The sequence below is a fragment of the Scyliorhinus torazame genome, chromosome 19, assembly GCF_047496885.1.
Source record: "Scyliorhinus torazame isolate Kashiwa2021f chromosome 19, sScyTor2.1, whole genome shotgun sequence".
Classification (NCBI taxonomy): Eukaryota; Metazoa; Chordata; class Chondrichthyes; order Carcharhiniformes; family Scyliorhinidae; genus Scyliorhinus; species Scyliorhinus torazame.
The window spans coordinates 58,360,577-58,381,437 of NC_092725.1; the positions used below are offsets into that span (position 1 = coordinate 58,360,577).

The 20,861-nt window shown below is 47.0% G+C and overlaps 1 protein-coding gene and 1 non-coding gene across 2 annotated transcripts in view; one reads left to right on the forward strand and one right to left on the reverse strand.

Moving 5' to 3' along the window:
• The window catches only part of LOC140396153 (PDZ domain-containing RING finger protein 4-like), a 623,004-nt gene that overhangs the window by 238,612 nt on the left and 363,531 nt on the right, over positions 1 to 20,861 (forward strand). The window lies entirely within an intron of this gene.
• On the reverse strand, positions 10,058 to 10,252 carry LOC140396687 (U2 spliceosomal RNA). Its single transcript, XR_011936589.1, has one exon. It is a non-coding gene; the product is annotated as a U2 spliceosomal RNA (small nuclear RNA).

Here is a 20,861-nt window from a genome sequence, read left to right on the forward strand (position 1 = left end):
CATATCACTAACAGCAGGGAAGAAAACTGATGAAAAAGGTGGATAAAAAGGAAGGGCAACTCCAGGCTTCCGTTTATAATTATCGGTGAAAAAAAGTGGCTGCATTGATTTGCTGTTTTTTGAATGAGAATGGACAGAGTATTTGAACAAAGTGTGAGTGTGCACGTGTGTATGTATTTGCTGTGAGTGTGTGTGTGTGCGTTTGTGTTCACAGTGAGTTTCACCGAAACACCAGGGTATGAAATTATGATGTAAGATAGACAGAAGTGAAAAGGAGATTAGAGAACAGGTATGAAATATCCCGTTAGTGACTAAGTTAAAAGGAAAGTGAAAGACAAAGACAAATCTGTGATGGAAAAGAAAGAGAGAGGGTGTTTTGGGATTGGACAGACTCCCAGAAGAGCTGAGGGTCAGTTTTGTAATGGAGCTGACGTACGCAGGTCAAGAAGCTTTTAGCCAGCTGGGCAAGGTTCCTGAGATGTGTAAACAGTGGGGGAAGACTGTGATTGACAGCAGTGCTCCTCGAAGTGGAAATCACTTCATCAAATGGGAGCAAAAGCAAATTTGATAGGCAGAGTCTCATCCAGTGACGGACAGTAATAGAGAAATAAAGGTCTTTCATTATCCTGAGCTGTGAACAGAGTCCGAGTGCTACAGATGATGAACTCCTCTGCTGTCCCTGGCACCATGCCTCAGTTATTTACAACAGCTAGTCCACTTTCCTTTTCCCTCCAAAACTTCAAACTCGAAACAATTTGAAAGCTTTTTCTCACAGCAAAGATTACTTTTTAAGTGCAGTGTGGCAAGGTACTGTGAGAGTGCACTGCCGGTGTGGTAACTGCACCGAGTGTGCACTGTGAGTGTGCAGCAGCTGTGCACTGAGTGTGCACTGTGAGTGTGCATTGCCGGTATGTAGCTGTGCACTGTGAGTGTGCATTGCCGGTATGTAGCTGTGCACTGTGAGTGTGCATTGCCGGTATGTAGCTGTGCACTGTGAGTGTGCATTGCCGGTATGTAGCTGTGCACTGTGAGTGTGCATTGCCGGTATGTAGCTGTGCACTGTGAGTGTGCATTGCCGGTATGTAGCTGTGCACTGTGAGTGTGCATTGCCGGTATGTAGCTGTGCACTCGGGAGTGAGAGTGCTACCCAATGAGTCAGGTGGGAGAGAGGATCACAGCATTATAGACCAATTCACTGACCTACACCTCCTGGATGTACACTTTGTCACTGAGAAGAAGCACAGCCTCCCATCAGCTCGCAACCTGGATTGACGCATATTATTTCACTTGACTTGACATCTTATGTGGGTTTGGATCAGTTGGAATGTCTTTCTTGAATGGACTGTGGACACATTTGCAAAATTTGAAAAATGAGCATCATTCTTACAGGCGTCTCATTGCCCGTGGTCAATGCTGAATTCGCTGATATCAACCCGGGGGTGTTACCGATAAAGACAGGCAATCTTCCTCCTCTTACTTCTGTGTGTTCATGGCTTGAAAGCTTATGTTTATTTTAAAGAACTTTTATTTGCAGCGGAGCGAATTGTTCAGTGATGCTCCTGCCCCTTGCCCTCTGTCCCCTGCTTTGCCCTTTATCCAGCCGCCTGTCTGGTTGGAGATTTGTCACTCACAACCGCACTTTCAAAGTGCCAACTGTCTTTTGCCCTCCATGCATCATGATACATCTGCAGCTGTCGATCTGAGGCTGTCGCCCCTTATCCACAGTAAGACTTTACCTCCCCCCTCCCCCTCCACACCCTGATCCTTTGCTATAGCCCCCATTTATGCACCTCCAACTCCCCCAAGAGGCGTGTGTGTATATATACCTGGTGCACAACTGCTTTCGGCGTGCATTGCCGGAGCTGATCACATTGAGCACAATCGGGGCTTTACTTTCCTCTCCCTAAACCATTAACTGCTCTAGATTAATCCTGTTGAGCAGTGGTAGCCCCCGGCTTCCAGCTGTGACTCTTTGTAACTGAATTAACCAACTCCGCACATTGTAATGAGACTATTTGTGTAGTTCCACGATGTTGCAGGCACAGCAGGAAAGGAAAGGGAGGACAGTCCATGAACAGAGCTCACGACAGCGGCAGCCACAGTCTCAGTCAGTACAAATCCTCCTGAAAGCACTTTAATAGGCTCTTATAAGCCAACCTTGAAGGCTTTCTGTCTGTGGGAAATGCGAGACCTGTTAGAAATGAGAATTGGTAAAATCCTGGAAGCTTGTGTAATCTCTTGATTTACCAGCTCACTGATGTAACAACCCTTGGTTTGATTTTAACCTTGTGGTAGTCACCACTGTTGTATATATCACATACGAGATGTAATACCGTACTACAGGTACGGGGGTAGATCCCTGTCTGCTGGCTCCGCCCAGTAGGTGGAGTATAAATGTGTGTGCTCACCGAGCTGCAGCCATTTCGGCAGCAGCTGCAGGAGGCTACACATTGCTGCATAATAAAGCCTCGATTACTCTACTCTCGTCTTGTCGTAATTGATAGTGCATCAAACCGCCCACACATCGTGGTGGCCTCCAGACATTTAGCCACACGATTCTTGTCAAGACACTTTTGCTTCACTTGGTGCATGCTGGTCTTCCCATTGCATGGGAGGTCAACCCTGGCTTCATCTCATCATCCCTGACCAACCCTGTACATGAGGGAAATGGATGGATGACCTACAATAGCGTACCCTTTTTGAGAAACCTTTTGCCCTGATCTCTAATCAAACACCAGTGCCCAGTATAAATATCATGCCTCAGGGAATGTGGGTAGTTCGTAGAAGTGTTAGCAGAGGAGAAGTATTGACCACAGCTCGAGGACTAGTTTAGATTAGAGAGAGAGTGAACACAAGGTCATCATTAGTTAATATGAGATTATAGATTACTGTTTAACAGATTCAACCATACTTTATTAGTAGTTAAAGCTCTGTAGAGTGTGTGAACTTTATTTAATTAATCGTTATTCAATAAATTAGTTTTGCTTCAATCTAAAGATTGCTGGTTTCTTCATCATCAACTCATCAGACCATTCTGGATCACAAGGCAAAGAATAACAACATATGACCACAAAGTGTAATATAACACAAGATCGTCGGTTTTATTCTTTGTGAGAATCTATCGTTGGCAAGGCCAACATCGATGGACCATCCCTAATTGCCCTTGTTGGTGCATAGGACTTATGCCTTTAAACTGTGTACATGAAATGCTGCCCTCTATCCCCATTTCAGTTGCTTAACACTCAGTGCAACCTGCCTTCACCCCCGCCGCCTCTCCAAATGTACGCACCTTCTGGTCTGCTTGTGACCGAAAAGAATGAGTGTTGTGGATCAGCCGAGAGATGCAGCTGCTCAAGACTTGGGTGGCACCAGTGTGGGCTGGGGTAGACTCTGGGCTCGCGAGACAAGCGGACAGTGAGCTAACATAACCGCTGCTGCCACCAACCATCAACCCCCTCCTCCCCTGCCCCTGCCCCCAGTCCTGCCCCACTTCAGTCATCTCCCTGCAAAATAGATATACCGCTTTGGATACTGTTGAGGGAGATGGCTCACCAGGGGAAGGCAGCAGCAGCCAGGTTTATGGCACCGTGGCTGGCTCTGCTGCGCAGCTGGGCAGGAAGAAGAATGGCAGGGCTATAGTGATAGAGGACTCAATCGTAAGGGGAATAGACAGGCGGTTCTGTGGACGCAATCGAGACTCCAGGATGGTATGTTGCCTCCCTGGTGCAAGGGCCAAGGATGTCTCGGGGCGGCTGCAGGATATTCTGCGGGTGAGGGTGAACAGCCAGCTGTCGTGGTGCACATAGTCACCAACGATATAAGTAAAAAACGGGACAAGATCCTACAAGCTGAATTCAGGGAGTTAGTAGTTAAACTAAAAGTAGGACCTCAAAGGTAGTAATCTCAGGATTGCTACCAGTGCCACGAGCTAGTCCGAGTAGGAATGTCAGGATAGATAGGATGAATGCGTGGCTCGAGAGATGGTGCAAGAGGGAGGGATTCACATTTCTGGTGCATTGGATCCGGTTCTGGGGGTGGTGGGACCAGTACAAACCGGACGGTCTGCACCTGGGCAGGACTGGAACCGTGTCCTAGGAGGGGGGGGTGTTTGCTAGAGCTGTTGGGGAGGGTTTAAACTAATGTGGCAGGGGGATGGGAACCAATGCAGGAAGTTGGAAGGTAGTAAAACAGGGACAGAAACAAAAGGCAGTAAGGGGGAAAGTGTAAGGCAGAGAAGCCATAGTCAAAAATCAACATAAGTGTACTTTACCTGAATGCTCGTAGTATTCGGAATAAGGTAAATGAGTTGATGGCGCAAATCATCGTGAATGACTATGATTTAGTGGCCATTACTGAAACATGGTTAAAGGATGGTCACGACTGGGAGTTAAATATCCGGGGTATCAAACTATTCGGATGGACAGAGTGGATGGTAAGGGAGGTGGTGTAGCTCTGTTAATTAAGGATGACATCCGGGCAATAGTAAGGGATGACATCGGTGTTATGGAGGATAAGGTTGAATCCATTTGGGTGGAAATCAGGAATAGTAAGGCGAAAAAGTCACTGATAGTAGTCTATAAGGCCACCAAATAGTAACATTATGGTGGGGCAGGCAATAAACAAAGAAAAAACTGATGCATGTAGAAATGGTACAGCAGTTATCATGGGGGATTTTAATCTACATGTCGATTGGTTTAACCAGGTCGGTCAAGGCAGCCTTGAGGAGGAGTTTATAGAATGTATCCGCGATAGTTTCCTAGAACAGTATGTAATGGAACCTACGAGGGAAAAAGCGGTCCGAGATCTGGTTCTGTGTAATGAGACAGGATTGATTCAGGATCTCATAGTTAGGGATCCTCTCGGAAGGAGCGATCACAATATGGTGGAATTTAAAATACAGATGGAGGGTGAGAAGGTAAAATCAAACACTAGTGTTTTGTGCTTAAACAAAGGAGATTACAATGGGATGAGAGAAGAACTAGCTCAGGTAGACTGGGAGCAAAGACTTTATGGTGAAACAGTTGAGGAACAGTGGAGAATCTTCCAAACGATTTTTCACAGTGCTCAGCAAAGGTTTATACCAACAAAAAGGAAGGACGGTAGAAGGAGGGAAAATCAACCGTGGATATCTAAGGAAATAAGGGAGAGTATCAAATTGAAATAAAAAGCATACAAAATAGCAAAGATTAGTGGGAGACTAGAGGACTGGGAGATCTTTAGGGGGCAACAGAAAGCTACTAAAAAAGCTATAAAGAAGAGTAAGATAGATTATGAGAGTAAACTTACTCAGAATATAAAAACAGATAGTAAAAGTTTCTACAAATATATAAAACAAGAAAGAGTGGCTAAGGTAAACATTGGTCCTTTAGAGGATGAGAAGGGAGATTTAATAATGGGGGATGAGGAAATGGCTGAGGAACTGAACAGGTTTTTTGGGTCGGTCTTCACAGTGGAAGACACAAATAAAATGCCAGTGACTGATAGAAATGAGGCTATGACAGGTGAGGACCTTGAGAGGATTGTTACCACTAAGGAGGTAGTGATGGGCAAGCAAATGGGGCTAAAGGTAGACAAGTCTCCTGGCCCTGATGGAATGCATCCCAGAGTGCTAAAGGACATGACTAGGGAAATTGCAAATGCACTAGTGATAATTTACCAAAATTCACTAGACTCTGGGGTGGTCCCGGCGGATTGGAAATTAGCAAACGTGACACCACTGTTTAAAAAAGGAGGTAGGCAGAAAGCGGGTAATTATAGGCCAGTGAGCTTAACTTCGGTAGTAGGGAAGATGCTGGAATCTATCTATGATCAAGGAAGAAATACCGAGGCATCAGGATGGAAATTGTCCCATTGGGCAGATGCAGCATGGGCTCATAAAGGGCAGGTCGTGCCTAACTAATTTAGTGGAATTCTTTGAGGACATTACCAGTGCGGCAGATAACGGGGAGCCAATGGATGTGGTATATCTGGATTTCCAGAAAGCCTTTGACAAGGTGCCACACAAAAGGTTGTTGCATAAGATAAAGATGCATGGCATTAAGGGGAAAGTAGTAGCATGGATAGAGGATTGGTTAATTAATAGAAAGCAAAGAGTGGGGATTAATGTGTGTTTCTCTGGTTGGCAATCAGTAGCCAGTGGTGTCCCTCAGGGATCAGTGTTGGGCCCACAATTGTTCACAATTTACATAGATGATTTGGAGTTGGGGACCAAGGCAATGTGACCAAGTTTGCAGACGACACTAAGATGAGTGGTAAAGCAAAAAGTGCAGAGGATACTGGAAGTCTGCAGAGGGATTTGGATAGGCTAAGTGAATGGGCTAGGGTGTGGCAGATGGAATACAATGTTGACAAATGTGAGGTTGTCCATTTTGGTAGGAATAACAGCAAAAGGGATTATTAATTAAATGATAAAATATTAAAACATGCTGCTGGGCAGAGAGACCTGGGTGTGCTAGTGCATGAGTCGCAAAAAGTTGTTTTACAGGTGCAACAGGTGATTAAGAAGATACATGGAATTTTGCCCTTCATTGCTAGAGGGATGGAGTTAAGACTAGAGAGGTTATGCTGCAATTGTATAAGGTGTCAGTGAGGCCACACCTGGAGTATTGTGTTCAGTTTTGGTCTCCTTACTTGAGAAAGGACGTACTGGCATTGGAGGCTGTGCAGAGGAGATTCACTAGGTTAATCCCAGAGCTGAAGGGGTTGGATTACGAGGAGAGGTTGAGTAGACTGGGACTGTACTCGTTGGAATTTGGAAGGATGAGGGGGGGAGTCTTATAGAAACATATAAAATTATGAAGGGAATAGATAGGATAGATACGGGCAGGTTGTTTCCACTGGCGGATGAAAGCAGAACTAGGGGGCATAGCCTCAAAATAAGGGGAAGTAGATTTAGGACTGAGTTTAGGAGGAACTTCTTCACCCAAAGGGTTGTGAATCTATGGAATTCCTTGCCCAGTGAAGCAGTAGAGGCTCCTTCGTTAAATGTTTTTAAGATAAAGATAGATAGTTTTTTGAAGAATAAAGGGATTAAGGGTTATGGTGTTCGGGCCGGAAAGTGGAGCTGAGTCCACAAAAGAGCAGCCATGATCTCATTGAATGGTGGAGCAGGCTTGAGGGGCCAGATGGCCTACTCCTGCTACTAGTTCTTATGCCCTTATGTTCTTATGTTCACCGATTTACTCAAATTTATAAACATCTGTTCGCAGTGAACCTGCAACATAAGCATTTTGTGCCACCAGCAACAACATAACTTGGCGGGATCACTTGTGAAGAATGATGCAGTGTCGAGGACAGTTATTGACCATATAGCTGTTAATTGATTAGCAACCAATCTATATATTGTTTAAACCTTAGTCATGACCCATATCTGAACTTTGAAAACTGATATCACAACGATAATTACAGTGCCACAGATGATCTAATGCATGTCCGTGCATGGTAATTGCAGTGTGCACTGACTGACTGCTTCATATATCCTCCCGAGTACATGCTGCTCTGTGTGAGTCAAGAGCGGGATTTGTAGTCATCTTCTTCAAGTACATTTTATGCAAACTTTGATTTTCGTGTGGCAGTATCATCGCTTTTTTTTATTACTCTGGAGAGACCAAAATGAGATACTGTCACCTAAAGGATGCGAGGTATTTGTAAATTGAAACTATCAAAAATTGAATTATCTGGTGATTTATGTTAGTCTAGTTCCCCATAGTTCTCCAGAAGGATGGTGCAGAGCGTCTCTATCCAGTGTAAGTACTACAGACTAATCCTCACCGGTCCAAGGCTGACTTGCAACTGATTTCCACAGACACCAGCCATATGAGGAAACTTCAGTTTTCATGTAAAAGTACACTGATTCGCCTTCTGCTTCTGTCACTGCTTTAGTGAAAGGCTGATTGTTGATCACGAACCACAAACCATGCTGATATTATCCGCAAGGGTATACCAACTTGAAACACCAGTTCGTGGGGGTGTATAATTTTGTTTTTGGAATGGTGTGGGGAGTCAAGTGAAACCCCAGTGAGAATGAACAGTCAAGTTGTCAGGTAACAATTATTAAAGACTGTTTATTTAAAGGAAAGACAAATACACCCGCACAGGACCACACTACTCTTAAGAAAATTAAGTATATGAATGACTAAATACACACACAATGTACAAGTGACCTTTTGTTCAAAAATTTATCTATGATCCCCGAACTTCTTAAAACTTCCTCTTTCCCCAAACAACATGCAAATTTTTAAAAACTCTATAAGTCAAATCCAGTTTATACTTACCACACGATACAGGATCGATGATCAAGTCTGGGAAACATCTTCTGGTCCAGTGAAGATATTTAAACGCCTTTTACAAAGTTTTCTGCACTGCTTTGGCTCGAAGATTTAGAGGCTGTAAGATATAAACTGGCCTCCAGGCTGCTCGGTGTAAGCTGGCCTTCCTGCTTCTCAGGATGCTGGCAATTATACTATTTCACACCCTTGATCCTGATTTTGCGTGACTGTCTCAATCAAACTCCTTGACTCTGGACATTAGCATGTGTATGTCTCACTGATCTCCCAATCGTCTCGGTAAGCTGTTTCTACTAACAAGGGATTCACACCCGTTTCTATCTAGATGCCTTCTAATCTTGTTACTGGGCAAGACATGTTTCATCCGCCCTTTTGAATACTGGTTTCTGCTGTTGCAAGATAGATTTCTACCTGTTACTGAGCAGATTGCAGTCTTCTTATGTCTTCTTAGATTTGTGTTACTGCTGTTACTCGGCAAATCCATGACCGGTTCAATTTGATTATCAGTTAAAGATTTAACTTGGGATACTAAAGTTCATGTCTGCCATAGTTATATTGAATATGTGTATGATATTTGAAGGAGGACCATCATGTTCCTTGGTGTTAATGTTCCTTTCTATCTCTGACTGCATTTCAGAGCCTTGTATTTACTAATTTTTCTTCTGAAAGCAGGAGAGTGTTGCCGCACTATTCAACGGGGTGGGTTATCACAGCTGAGCTAATGCTCCGATCCACCCAGGGGCACTGAGTGGAGATCAGGATTGTGAGTTCTTGTTGATTTTCTCTTCGTCAACCCTGAGGCCGATGGAAACAGCCTAATCGCTGCTCGTCCAATGTCGTCTTAATCAACATAGTCTGGAGAGCGACCGTGGCACCATTATGGTCTGGGCAGCCTGATGCTCATCTGTCAGTCAGCCTCATTGTGCGAACCTTTCAATGACTGAGCAAAGGGTATTATTGATAGAAACCATGGGACAGCCTGCACTCTGTCCTTCTAAATTGAGAAGATGCTTGGGAGAAACTAGAAAATAAGAAGAAATGTTCCTGGGGAGGGTGCAGGAGAAAGAAAAATATGCACAGTGGAATCGTTGTTGTCAAATAGCAGTGGATTCTGGGTCACTGGAAATTTTCAAGACTGCAGTTGTTAAGATTTTTGCTCGCTAAGGGTACCTAGGGATTGTGGAGCAAAAGGCAGGGAAATGGAGTTACGGTGCAGATGAACCATGATCTAATTGGCGGAACAGACTCAAGGGACTGAACAGCTTAGTCCTGCTCCTAAGTCACAATTCTTTCTCCCTCATTCTCTGCCTCGTGTCCTATTCTTCTCAAAAGTGGTACAATATCAATATTCAACTTTTGTTTCCTTACATTACAACAGTGGCTACACTTAAAACAAGTTTTTTTTTCAAAAACAGACTTTATTCATGAAATATCTGAAAGAACATTACAAACATTTCAGAATGGCCAACGCACAAACTGCATTAATATTTAAGTTTCCTACATAGATCATGTTGCACCCTGAGGTGTTACAAGACTGTCCAAGAAATATTATAGAAGTTTCAAAATGGTTATTACAAATAGTGCAAAGCTACTTACGTTGTCTGTATAGATGAAGTTGCACTCTGAGGCACTTCCAAGCAATAGTAATAGATGCAATATTCACTGTATACATTGTGTGAGTCAAAAAGCCCAAGGGCGTCTATACAATTCCCCTTCCCTCAGTTCACTATGGCTGAAAGGTCGTTTTTTCTTTTTTTTTTTCTTTTTTTTTTTTCCTTTTCTGAGTTACCAAGCCAGGGCTCAGAGTGTGGGTCAGGGGCGAACCCCTAATCCAGCTCCTTGTCTGCTCCAAAAAACTAATTCAAATTGAATCGAATTTATGGTCCCCACAAGAGAGACATACCAGATCTGAACCCAAAGGCTCAATCTATAGACACTTGATCTTAGCCAAAAGGCCGAGAAGCGATGGCTGAAAGGTCTTAGACAGCGACCTTTCCCCATTGCACCCGCCTCTACAGCGGCTGCCCCAAGCTAGAGTTCATACCTCAGGACGTAGTGCTGGCTTTGGAATGTGCCAGCCTACAACACTCGGTTGGGGACAACTCTTTGCACTGGAAGACTAACAAGTTTTGGGCAGACAAAAGAGCGTCTCTCACCATGTTGATGATCTTCCAGCACCAGCTGATGTTTGTCTTGGTGTGCATCCCTGAGAACAGCCCGTGGAGCACCGAGTCCTGTGTCACGGAGCTGCTCTGGATGAATCTTGACAAAAAACCTTCTCATCTCTCCAGCCCTTCTTTGCAAAGACACATTCCACAAGGAAGTGGACAACGCTCTCTTCCCCACCACCGTATCCTCAAAACAACAATCCATTGGTAGTGAAGTACTTCAGAAGATCTTGAGGACATGAAAGGCATCATACAGGCAGGTTCCTTCCTCCTTTTTCCCTTTTGCTTTCTCTTGTGTCATCAACTCCAGTGTAATCCAACCCATAATGCCATTCCACTGATCCTCCTTCTCTGGAGAGTAATATCAGACAAAGGAACAATACTAAACATCGGCACTGGAAATTCCCCAGGCAAGCTTGGACTAGAGACGGCGACGTACTCATCGAATGATATACCAAAGGCCTCCAGCGAGTGGGAGGCTGCATTGGGTGGACAGTGTGAAGGGAGGGACAACCAGCAAGGCCTCTCAGTGGGCCTACTGCTCAGTGACCGATCCATCCCTTGTGGATTTTGTTTGCTCCAGCCTCTTGCTTATTCAGCACAGAATTTGATCACTGCCATTATTTTAGCCACACCCGCCTTTAGTTCACTGCTAGCTCAGGGATTGGTGCACAAATGGCTGCTGTGTGGAACTCTAGCTGCAGAAATAGTTTTAGAGTAAATAATTACGAAGAGCCATGTTTCTCGACCTTTTGGCTTCGATCAAGTGTTGGGTCAAGCGTGAATTCAAGTGTTCTTGTCAGCTTGGATCTAATAATGTCTCTTTTGTAGGGACCATGAATTAGATACAATTTGAATTGGTTTTTGGATCAAGTAAGGAGCTGGATTAGGGGCTTGCCCTGTCCACTTGGCACATTGGCTTTGTAGCTCTGAGAAAGGAACATTTTTTTTTAAAAGAATGGGCTGAGGAATGAGTGAAAGTGGTTTTCTGCTGGGGTAGTGAAAAGGTGTACTGGGCACTAATACACCATTGAGAGCTGAACTGGGGCCGTTGGAAGTTATGTAGCTTAGCCAGAAGAAGGCACCTGGGCAATATTCCTGTCGGTGCCCAACAATAATGGAGAGTCATGTCTCACATTTGGCTGCATGACATTTCCATGTTCCTTGTCAGTCGGTTGAAGCCATGCTCCTGGACAGTTTAATGGCATGATGCTGCTAGATCCCCAGGGTAAGCTGCTGCAGTGACACTGATGCCCAACTGATAGTTGAAGGCGGAACAGGATCACACTGGGACCAAAATCATTTGTATCCAGCTTTCGCTCTCCAAATCCCTGAATTGGAGTCCTCAAACCAGCGGCTTTAGCACAAAGAAACAATTGGAAAGTTCCCCCACGAGAGATGTGTGTGTTTGTGTGAGAGACATTGTGATGGTTTACCTGCAGTCCGAACAAGCCAGTGAGATACTGCACTTGTAAGTGTGAAAATGTTAGCACTGTATGCGGCGCTTCATGGAATGGAGTTGGCCATTAAGAATCTCGTTTCAGTCTATGCTCGGGTACAAGGCAGCGTAATACCCCTGAGGTTTGATGGTTTGATAGTGCTTTCCTCGCAAAACTCAAACCAGTTAAATGCACTTTATGGGACTAAATATGCTAAATGGATTGATCAGTGCTTTGGGAAAAGATTTACTGCTGTTGATTGCTCCCTTGGTTCTTGCTTTGAATGTTGAATGAAAGGCTTTTGAAGGCCTGGAACAGACGGCGCCACTGAACACTTCACAACACTGCACTTCTGGGGGCTGCTACAGATTTCGGATGCATGCTATAACTCTGCACTGCTACACCAAGGCATGGGGGTTACTGGAAACCTCAAAGATCCAGCCTTCCTAACACGTGGGGTTCCATAGACTGAAGACAATCACGTGGCTATTCCCCAGAAGTAGCATTACAAGGCAACAGTGGGGGGCCCTGGGCTAAGGTATAGAAGTGTCCTGTCAGCATTCACAACCGTCACAGCACCTTTTTAACAGTTTTATTTTGTAAAGTAATAAATTATGGATGAACCAGCTCAACCCTGAGCGTGTAATTTTAGACTGTTTAATTATAGCAAGAGATTCACTCACCATTGCACACACAAACCCATTCCAGTCCCAAATTGCACGTTTTGGTGGAATGCTGTTCGACATTTCTTGTCGATTAGTTGGCTGAAAAGGATTTGTGCAGAATTTTGTTTTGCAGAAGATCACCTACGACTTTGCTGTCAAACTTCAGGAAAATGCGATGAAAATGGTCTCGGGAAACGAGGGTGTTTGAAATACAGACTTACATTTTGCAGTGTAGTCACAGTCATTGTGCAGAAAAGTTGGCAGCCGATTCGCGAAGAGCAATCTCCTACTAATTGTGATAAGTTAATGACTAAATAATCATTCAGTAGTGTTAGTTGATTAATAAATATTGGCCAGCTCACTGGGGTGAACTCCTCCATTCATTTTCGAAGCAGTAAGGTGAGATCATTTACATCCACCTCAAGAGGTCAGGTGGGACCACAATTTAACCACTCAACCAAATACAATCTTGTGATTGCGGTGCGTTTGGAGGAGGGGAGGGCGTGTCATTAGGTGGGATGATGGTATACTGGAACCCTGCCACCTTCCCACCTACTCCACAATTAGGTTCTGGATGGGAAGGCCCATGGTCGACCTTCCCAGCCCACCAGTAATTGAGGTCTATGAATGGCCAATTGATGGCCACTTAATAACCTCATTCCATCACCACTGGTGTTAACCCAGCTGCAGGTGGACCTGTCGCTATGCAGCGTGCACAGTAGCTAAACCCATGTGGACTGCTCGTCACCTCTACGGTACTGTCGACAAAAGGCAATCCAAGGGACTTTTTTCACTAAATTTAGAGTACCCAATTCATTTTTTCCAATTAAGGGGCAATTTAGCATGGCCAATCCAATCAGGCAGTGACAAGGCAACTGGCGGGCCTTCCCCGGGAGCAAGGCACAACTTTGGGCTTTTGTGTTTGGAAATCCGGGGAGAATGTGCAAACTCCACACGGACAGTGACCCAGAGCCAGGATCGAACCTGGGACCTCTGCGCTGTGAGGCAGCAGTGCTATCCACTGGGCTACCGAGCTGCCCTAATCCTTGACATCGGGAAATGGGGGCCTGCTGAGAGCCACACCCCTGTCCTTGTTGCCAACCCTTCTCCCCGTGAACCCCATGATTGGCTTGTGGTTTTCCAGACCTTTCCGAAACGAGGAAGCTTGGGCCTCTTGCCAGCTCTCCAGCCGGCCGATGACCCCTCCAACACCTCAACACCCAAAAGTGCAGCACTCCCTCAGTTGTGCACTGGAGTGTCAGCATTGATTTTGTTCTCAGTGACCTGGAGTTGGACTTCAGTCCCATAGCCGTCTGGCTCTTCACAAAGAATGCCACCCATTGAACTGCAGGTGACATATATGGACACGCTTTGGCTTCAGCCAACTTTCCTCGGACGAAACCCATATCCACACCCTGCACTGCCGCCATTCAGCACGAGGCCTGCGATGCACAGTGTTCAATCAGTAAAAATAACCTATTTAAAACCTGAACCGTTTGTGAGATAGAATGGACTGCTTTTGTTGGCCCGCTTACAAAAGGTCTTCAGTTTCGACAAGCCCCACATTTTCCCCCACCATCCCCACATCCTCTTTCTGCGGAGGTTTTCCTCCTCCTATCATGGTCGGCTCCTAATCTTGCGGGCGGTTTTTCTTTTGACATCTGAATGCCTGATTAAAGTCCTGGCACAAAGGATGTGATTGGAAGCCATTTGCCTGCAGCAAAGATGATGGAGAATGTTGCTAATAGAAATTGGCGTGATGTGAAACTGCGGCAGCGAATTCATTGATCCCTCAGTCTGTTGGCATTTTCACCAGTGGCTCCAGGGTAATGGAAGAGGTCTTCAAATTCTTACAAAATCCATCAGTAATTATCTTCTGGGGTGTCGATCCTTATTTTGCTTCCTTGTTACTTGCAAAATCCACCATGAACTGGATAGAAATCCCATCTCCGGCTTTTCCTTTTGTCCCTGTTGAAGCACATCGCTCTTTTCCATCTGAACTGCCCAATCAAAGTCCAATTTGCACTTCTGCTGTGTGGATTGTGCCGATCATGCTTTCGCTTTAAAGTTGAACTGACTTCTTCCAAACTTTAAAAATATATATATTTTAATTCAAATTTTCAATATTTGAACATTTTGACAATGAATAACCCCCCCCCTTGACGGCAACCAGATCCCAAAAGTGTAAGAAAACACATCCCATCTCTTGTGGAACTCCTCATTAACCAATCTCAGAGTAACTTTCACCTTCTCCAAGTGTAGGAACTCCACTAGATCCCTCGGGCACGCCGAGACACAGGGGGAGAAGCTGACCTCCACCCCAACAGTGCCTGCCTGTAAGCGATCAACGAGGCGAAGGCGAAGACATCCGTATCCGTCTGCAACTCGGGCCAGCCTGATACCCCGAATATGGCCTCCAGGGGACCAGGCTCAAAATCTACATGCAGGATCTCTGACATGGGGCTGAAGAACCACCCCCAAAATTTTTCCAACTTTGGGCAGGACCAGAAGCGATGAACAGGATTAGCTGGACCCCTCCCACACCGTTCGCAGCTATCCTCCACCCACTCAAACAACCGGCTCATCCTCGCCTTCATTAAGTGCGCCCTGTGCACCACTTCCAATTGAATCAACCCCAGCCCCGCGCACGAGGTTGAGGCATTGGCCCTTTGCAGCACCTCGCACCATAATCCCACCTCCAGTGCCTCTTCCCACTTGACCTTAATTCCTTCCATGGACACCTGATCTTCCTCCGTGGTCTGGAATGGGCTACCTGAGCGTGTGGCGGAGGAAGATTCATTTGTGGTTTTCAGAAGGAAACTGGGTAAGTATCGGAAAAAAACAAATTTGACTGACTAACTGAGTTGCACTTGCAGAGAGCTGGACGGGCCAAATGGCCTCTTTTTGTGCTGCAAGCATCTGTGAGAATGTTGGCACTGAGCAAAGCTGTCGTTGCAAGGTGCTGTTGTCTGCATGTGGATGCAGAACCCGAGGGCACAGTCTCAATCCTTTAAAACTGAGATGAGAAGGAATTCCTTCAGCCAGTGGGTGATGAGTCTGTGCACAGAAGGCTGTGGAGGTCAAGCCGTGGATAGATAGATTCTTTTTTTTTTAATAAATATTTTATTGAAAATTTTTGGTCAACCAACACAGTACATTGTGCATCCTTTACACAATATTATAACAACACAAATAACAATGACCTATTTTAGAAACAAAAAATGAATAAATAATAAATAACAAAAATGAAAACTAACCCTAATTGGCAACTGCCTTATCACAAGTAACACTCTCCAAAAATATAATTTAACAGGCCAATATATAATTATCTGTCGCAATGACCTATACATATTATACAGTATATATTAACAACCCTGAGAGTCCTTCTGGTTCCTCCTCTCCCCCCCCCCCCCCCCCTCCCCCCCGATCCTGGGCTGCTGCTGCTGCCTTCTTTTTCCCATTCCATCTATCTTTCTGCGAGGTATTCGACGAACGGTTGCCACCGCCTGGTGAACCCTTGAGCCGACCCCCTTAGAACGAACTTAATCCGCTCTAGCTTTATAAACCCTACCATGTCATTTATCCAGGTCTCCACCCCCGGGGGCTTGGCTTCTTTCCACATTAACAATATCCTGCGCCGGGCTACTAGGGACGCAAAGGCCAAAACATCGGCCTCTCTCGCCTCCTGCACTCCCGGCTCTTGTGCAACCCCAAAAATAGCCAACCCCCAGCTTGGTTCGACCCGGACCCCCACTACTTTTGAAAGCACCTTTGTCACCCCCATCCAAAACCGCTGTAGTGCCGGGCATGACCAAAACATATGGGTATGATTCGCTGGGCTTCTCGAGCACCTCGCACACCTATCCTCCACCCCAAAAAATTTACTGAGCCGTGCTCCAGTCATATGCGCCCTGTGTAATACCTTAAACTGAATCAGGCTTAGCCTGGCACACAAGGACGACGAGTTTACCCTGCTTAGGGCATCTGCCCACAGCCCCTCCTCGATCTCCTCCCCCAGCTCTTCTTCCCATTTCCCTTTTAGTTCATCTACCATAGTCTCCCCTTCGTCCCTCATTTCCCTATATATATCTGACACCTTACCATCCCCCACCCACGTCTTTGAGATCACTCTGTCCTGCACCTTGTGTGTCGGGAGCTGCGGGAATTCCCTCACCTGTTGCCTCGCAAAAGCCCTCAGTTGCATATACCTGAATGCATTCCCTTGGGGCAACCCATATTTCTCGGTCAGCGCTCCCAGACTCGGGAACTTCCCATCCACAAACAGATCTGTCAGTTGCGTTATTCCTGCTCTTTGCCACATTCCATATCCCCCATCCATTCCCCCCGGGGCAAACCTATGGTTGTTTCTTATCGGGGACCCCCCCAAGGCTCCAGTCTTTCCCCTATGCCGTCTCCACTATCCCCAAATCTTCAGTGTAGCCACCACCACCGGGCTTGTGGTGTAGTTCCTCGGTGAGAACGGCAATGGGGCTGTCACCATAGCCTGTAGGCTAGTCCCCCTACAGGACGCCCTCTCTAATCTCTTCCACGCGGCTCCCTCCTCCTCTCCCATCCACTTACTCACCATTGAAATATTAGCGGCCCAATAATACTCACTTAGGCTCGGTAGTGCCAGCCCCCCCTATCCCTGCTACGCTGTAAGAATCCCTTCCTCACTCTCGGGGTCTTCCCGGCCCACACAAAACCCATGATGCTCTTTTCAATCCTTTTAAAAAAAGCCTTCGTGATCACCACCGGGAGGCACTGAAACACAAAGAGGAATCTCGGGAGGACCACCATCTTAACCGCCTGCACCCTCCCTGCCAGTGACAGGGATACCATATCCCATCTCTTGAAATCCTCCTCCATTTGTTCCACCAACCGCGTTAAATTTAACCTATGCAATGTGCCCCAATTCTTGGCTATCTGGATCCCCAGGTAACAAAAGTCCCTTGTTACCTTCCTCAACGGTAGGTCCTCTATTTCTCTACTCTGCTCCCCTGGATGCACCACAAACAACTCACTTTTCCCCATGTTCAATTTATACCCTGAAAACTCCCCAAGTATCCGCATTATTTCTGGCATCCCCTCCACCGGGTCTGCCACGTATAGTAGCAAATCGTCCGCATACAAAGATACCCGGTGTTCTTCTCCTCCTCTAAGTACTCCCCTCCACTTCTTGGAACCCCTCAACCCCAGGGGCTCAATCGCCAGTGCAAACAATAATGGGGACAGAGGGCATCCCTGCCTTGTCCCTCTATGGAGCCGAAAATATGCAGATCCCCGTCCATTAGTGACCACGCTCGCCATCGGGGCCCTATACAACAGCTGCACCCATCTAACATACCCCTCTCCAAAACCAAATCTCCTCAACACCTCCCACAAATAATCCCACTCCACTCTATCAAATGCTTTCTCGGCATCCATCGCCACTACTATCTCCGTTTCCCCCTCTGGTGGGGCCATCATCATTACCACTAACAGCCTCCGTATATTCGTGTTCAGCCGGCTCCCCTTCACAAACCCAGTTTGGTCCTCGTGGACCACCCCCGGGACACATTCCTCTATTCTCATTGCCATTACCTTGGCCAGGATCTTGGCATCTACATTTAGGAGGGAAATAGGTCAATAGGACCCGCATTGTAGCGGGTCCTTTTCCTTCTTGAAGAGAAGCGATATTGTTGCTTCAGACATAGTCGGGGGCAGTTGTCCCCTTTCCTTTGCCTCATTAAAGGTCCTCTTCAATACCGGGGCGAGCAAGTCCACATATTTTCTATAGAATTCGACTGGGAATCCATCCGGTCCCGGGGCCTTTCCCGCCTGCATACTCCTAATTCCTTTCACCACTTCTTCTACCTCGATCTGTGCTCCCAGTCCCACCCTTTCCTGCTCTTCCACCTTGGGAAATTCCAGCCGATCCAAGAAGCCCATCATTCTCTCCCTCCCATCCGGGGGTTGAGCTTCATATAATTTTTTATAAAATGTCTTGAACACTCCATTCACTCTCTCCGCTCCCCGCTCCATCTCTCCTTCCTCATCGCTCACTCCCCCTATTTCCCTCGCTGCTCCCCTTTTCCTCAATTGGTGTGCCAGCAACCTGCTCGCCTTCTCCCCATATTCGTACTGTACACCCTGTGCCTTCCTCCATTGTGCCTCTGCAGTGCCCGTAGTCAGCAAGTCAAATTCTACATGTAGCCTTTGCCTTTCACTGTACAGTCCCTCCTCCGGTGCTTCCGCATATTGTCTGTCCACCCTCAAAAGTTCTTGCAGCAACCGCTCCCATTCCTTACTCTCCTGCTTCCCTTTATGTGCCCTTATTGATATCAGCTCCCCTCTAACCACCACCTTCAACGCCTCCCAGACCACTCCCACCTGGACCTCCCCATTATCATTGAGTTCCAAGTACTTTTCAATGTACCCCCTCACCCTTAGACACACACCCTCATCTGCCATTAGTCCCATGTCCATTCTCCAGGGTGGGCGCCCTCCTGTTTCCTCCCCTATCTCCAAGTCTACCCAGTGTGGAGCGTGATCCGAAATGGCTATAGCCGTATACTCCGTTCCCCTCACCTTCGGGATCAACGCCCTTCCCAGCACAAAAAAGTCTATTCGCGAGTAGACTTTATGGACATAGGAGAAAAACGAGAACTCCTTACTCCTAGGTCTGCTAAATCTCCACGGGTCTACACCTCCCATCTGCTCCATAAAATCTTTAAGTACCTTGGCTGCGTCCTAGCATCCGCCTCATAAAATTGGCATCATCCCAGTTCGGGGCATATACGTTTACCAAAACCACCGTCTCCCCCTGTAGTTTGCCACTCACCATCACGTATCTGCCCCCGTTATCCGCCACTATAGTCTTTGCCTCGAACATTACCCGCTTCCCCACTAATATAGCCACCCCCCTGTTTTTCGCATCTAGCCCCGAATGGAACACCTGCCCCACCCATCCTTTGCGTAGCCTAACCTGGTCTATCAGTTTCAGGTGCGTTTCCTGTAACATAACCACATCTGCCTTAAGTTTCTTAAGGTGTGCGAGTACCCGTGCCCTCTTTATCGGCCCGTTCAGCCCTCTCGCGTTCCATGTGATCAGCCGGGTTGGGGAGCTTCCTACCCCCCCCCCCTTGTCGATTAGCCATCCCCTTTTTCCAGCTCCTCACCCGGTTCCCACGCAGCTGTATTTGCCCCAGGCGGTGCCCCCCCGCCCATCCCCTCCCATACCAGCTCCCCCCTCTCCCCAGCAGCAGCAAACCAGTTATTCCCCCCTCCCACCCCCCCCCCCCCCCGCTAGATCCCCCGCTAGCGTAATTACTCCCCCCATGTTGCTCCCAGAAGTCAGCAAACTCTGGCCGACCTCGGCTTCCCCCCGTGACCTCGGCTCGCACCGTGCGACGCCCCCTCCTTCCTGCTTCTCTATTCCCGCCATGATTATCATAGCGCGGGAACCAAGCCCGCGCTTCTCCCTTGGCCCCGCCCCCAATGGCCAACGCCCCATCTCCTGCACCTCCCCTCCTCCCCCCATCACCACCTGTGGAAGAGAGAAAAGTTACCACATCGCAGGATTAGTACATAAAACTCCTCTTTCCCCCCTTTTTAACCCCCCTCTTCGCCCCCCACATTCGCCCCATCACTTTGTTCAAACGTTCTTTTTAATAACCCGCTCATTCCAGTTTTTCTTCCACAATAAAAGTCCACGCTTCATCCGCCGTCTCAAAGTAGTGGTGCCTCCCTCGATATGTGACCCACAGTCTTGCCGGTTACAGCATTCCAAATTTTATCTTCTTTTTATGAAGCACCGCCTTGGCCCGATTAAAGCTCGCCCTCCTTCTCGTCACCTCCGCACTCCAGTCTTGATAAACGCGGATCACCGCGTTCTCCCATTTACTGCTCCGAGTTTTCTTTGCCCATCTAAGGACCATTTCTCTATCCTTAAAACGGAGGAATCTCACCACTATGGCTCTGGGAATTTCTCCTGCTCTCGGTCCTCGCGCCATCACTCGGTATGCTCCCTCCACCTCTAACGGACCCGCCGGGGCCTCCGCTCCCATTAACGAGTGCAGCATCGTGCTCACATATGCCCCGACGTCCGCTCCCTCCGCACCTTCAGGAAGACCAAGAATCCTCAGGTTGTTCCTCCTTGCGTTGTTCTCCAGTGCCTCCAACCTTTCCACATATCGTTTCTGATGTGCCTCATGCGTCTCCGTCTTCACCACCAGGCCCTGTATGTCGTCCTCATTCTTGGCTGCCTTTGCCTTCACGACCCGAAGCTCCCGCTCCTGGGTCTTTTGTTCCTCCTTTAGCCCT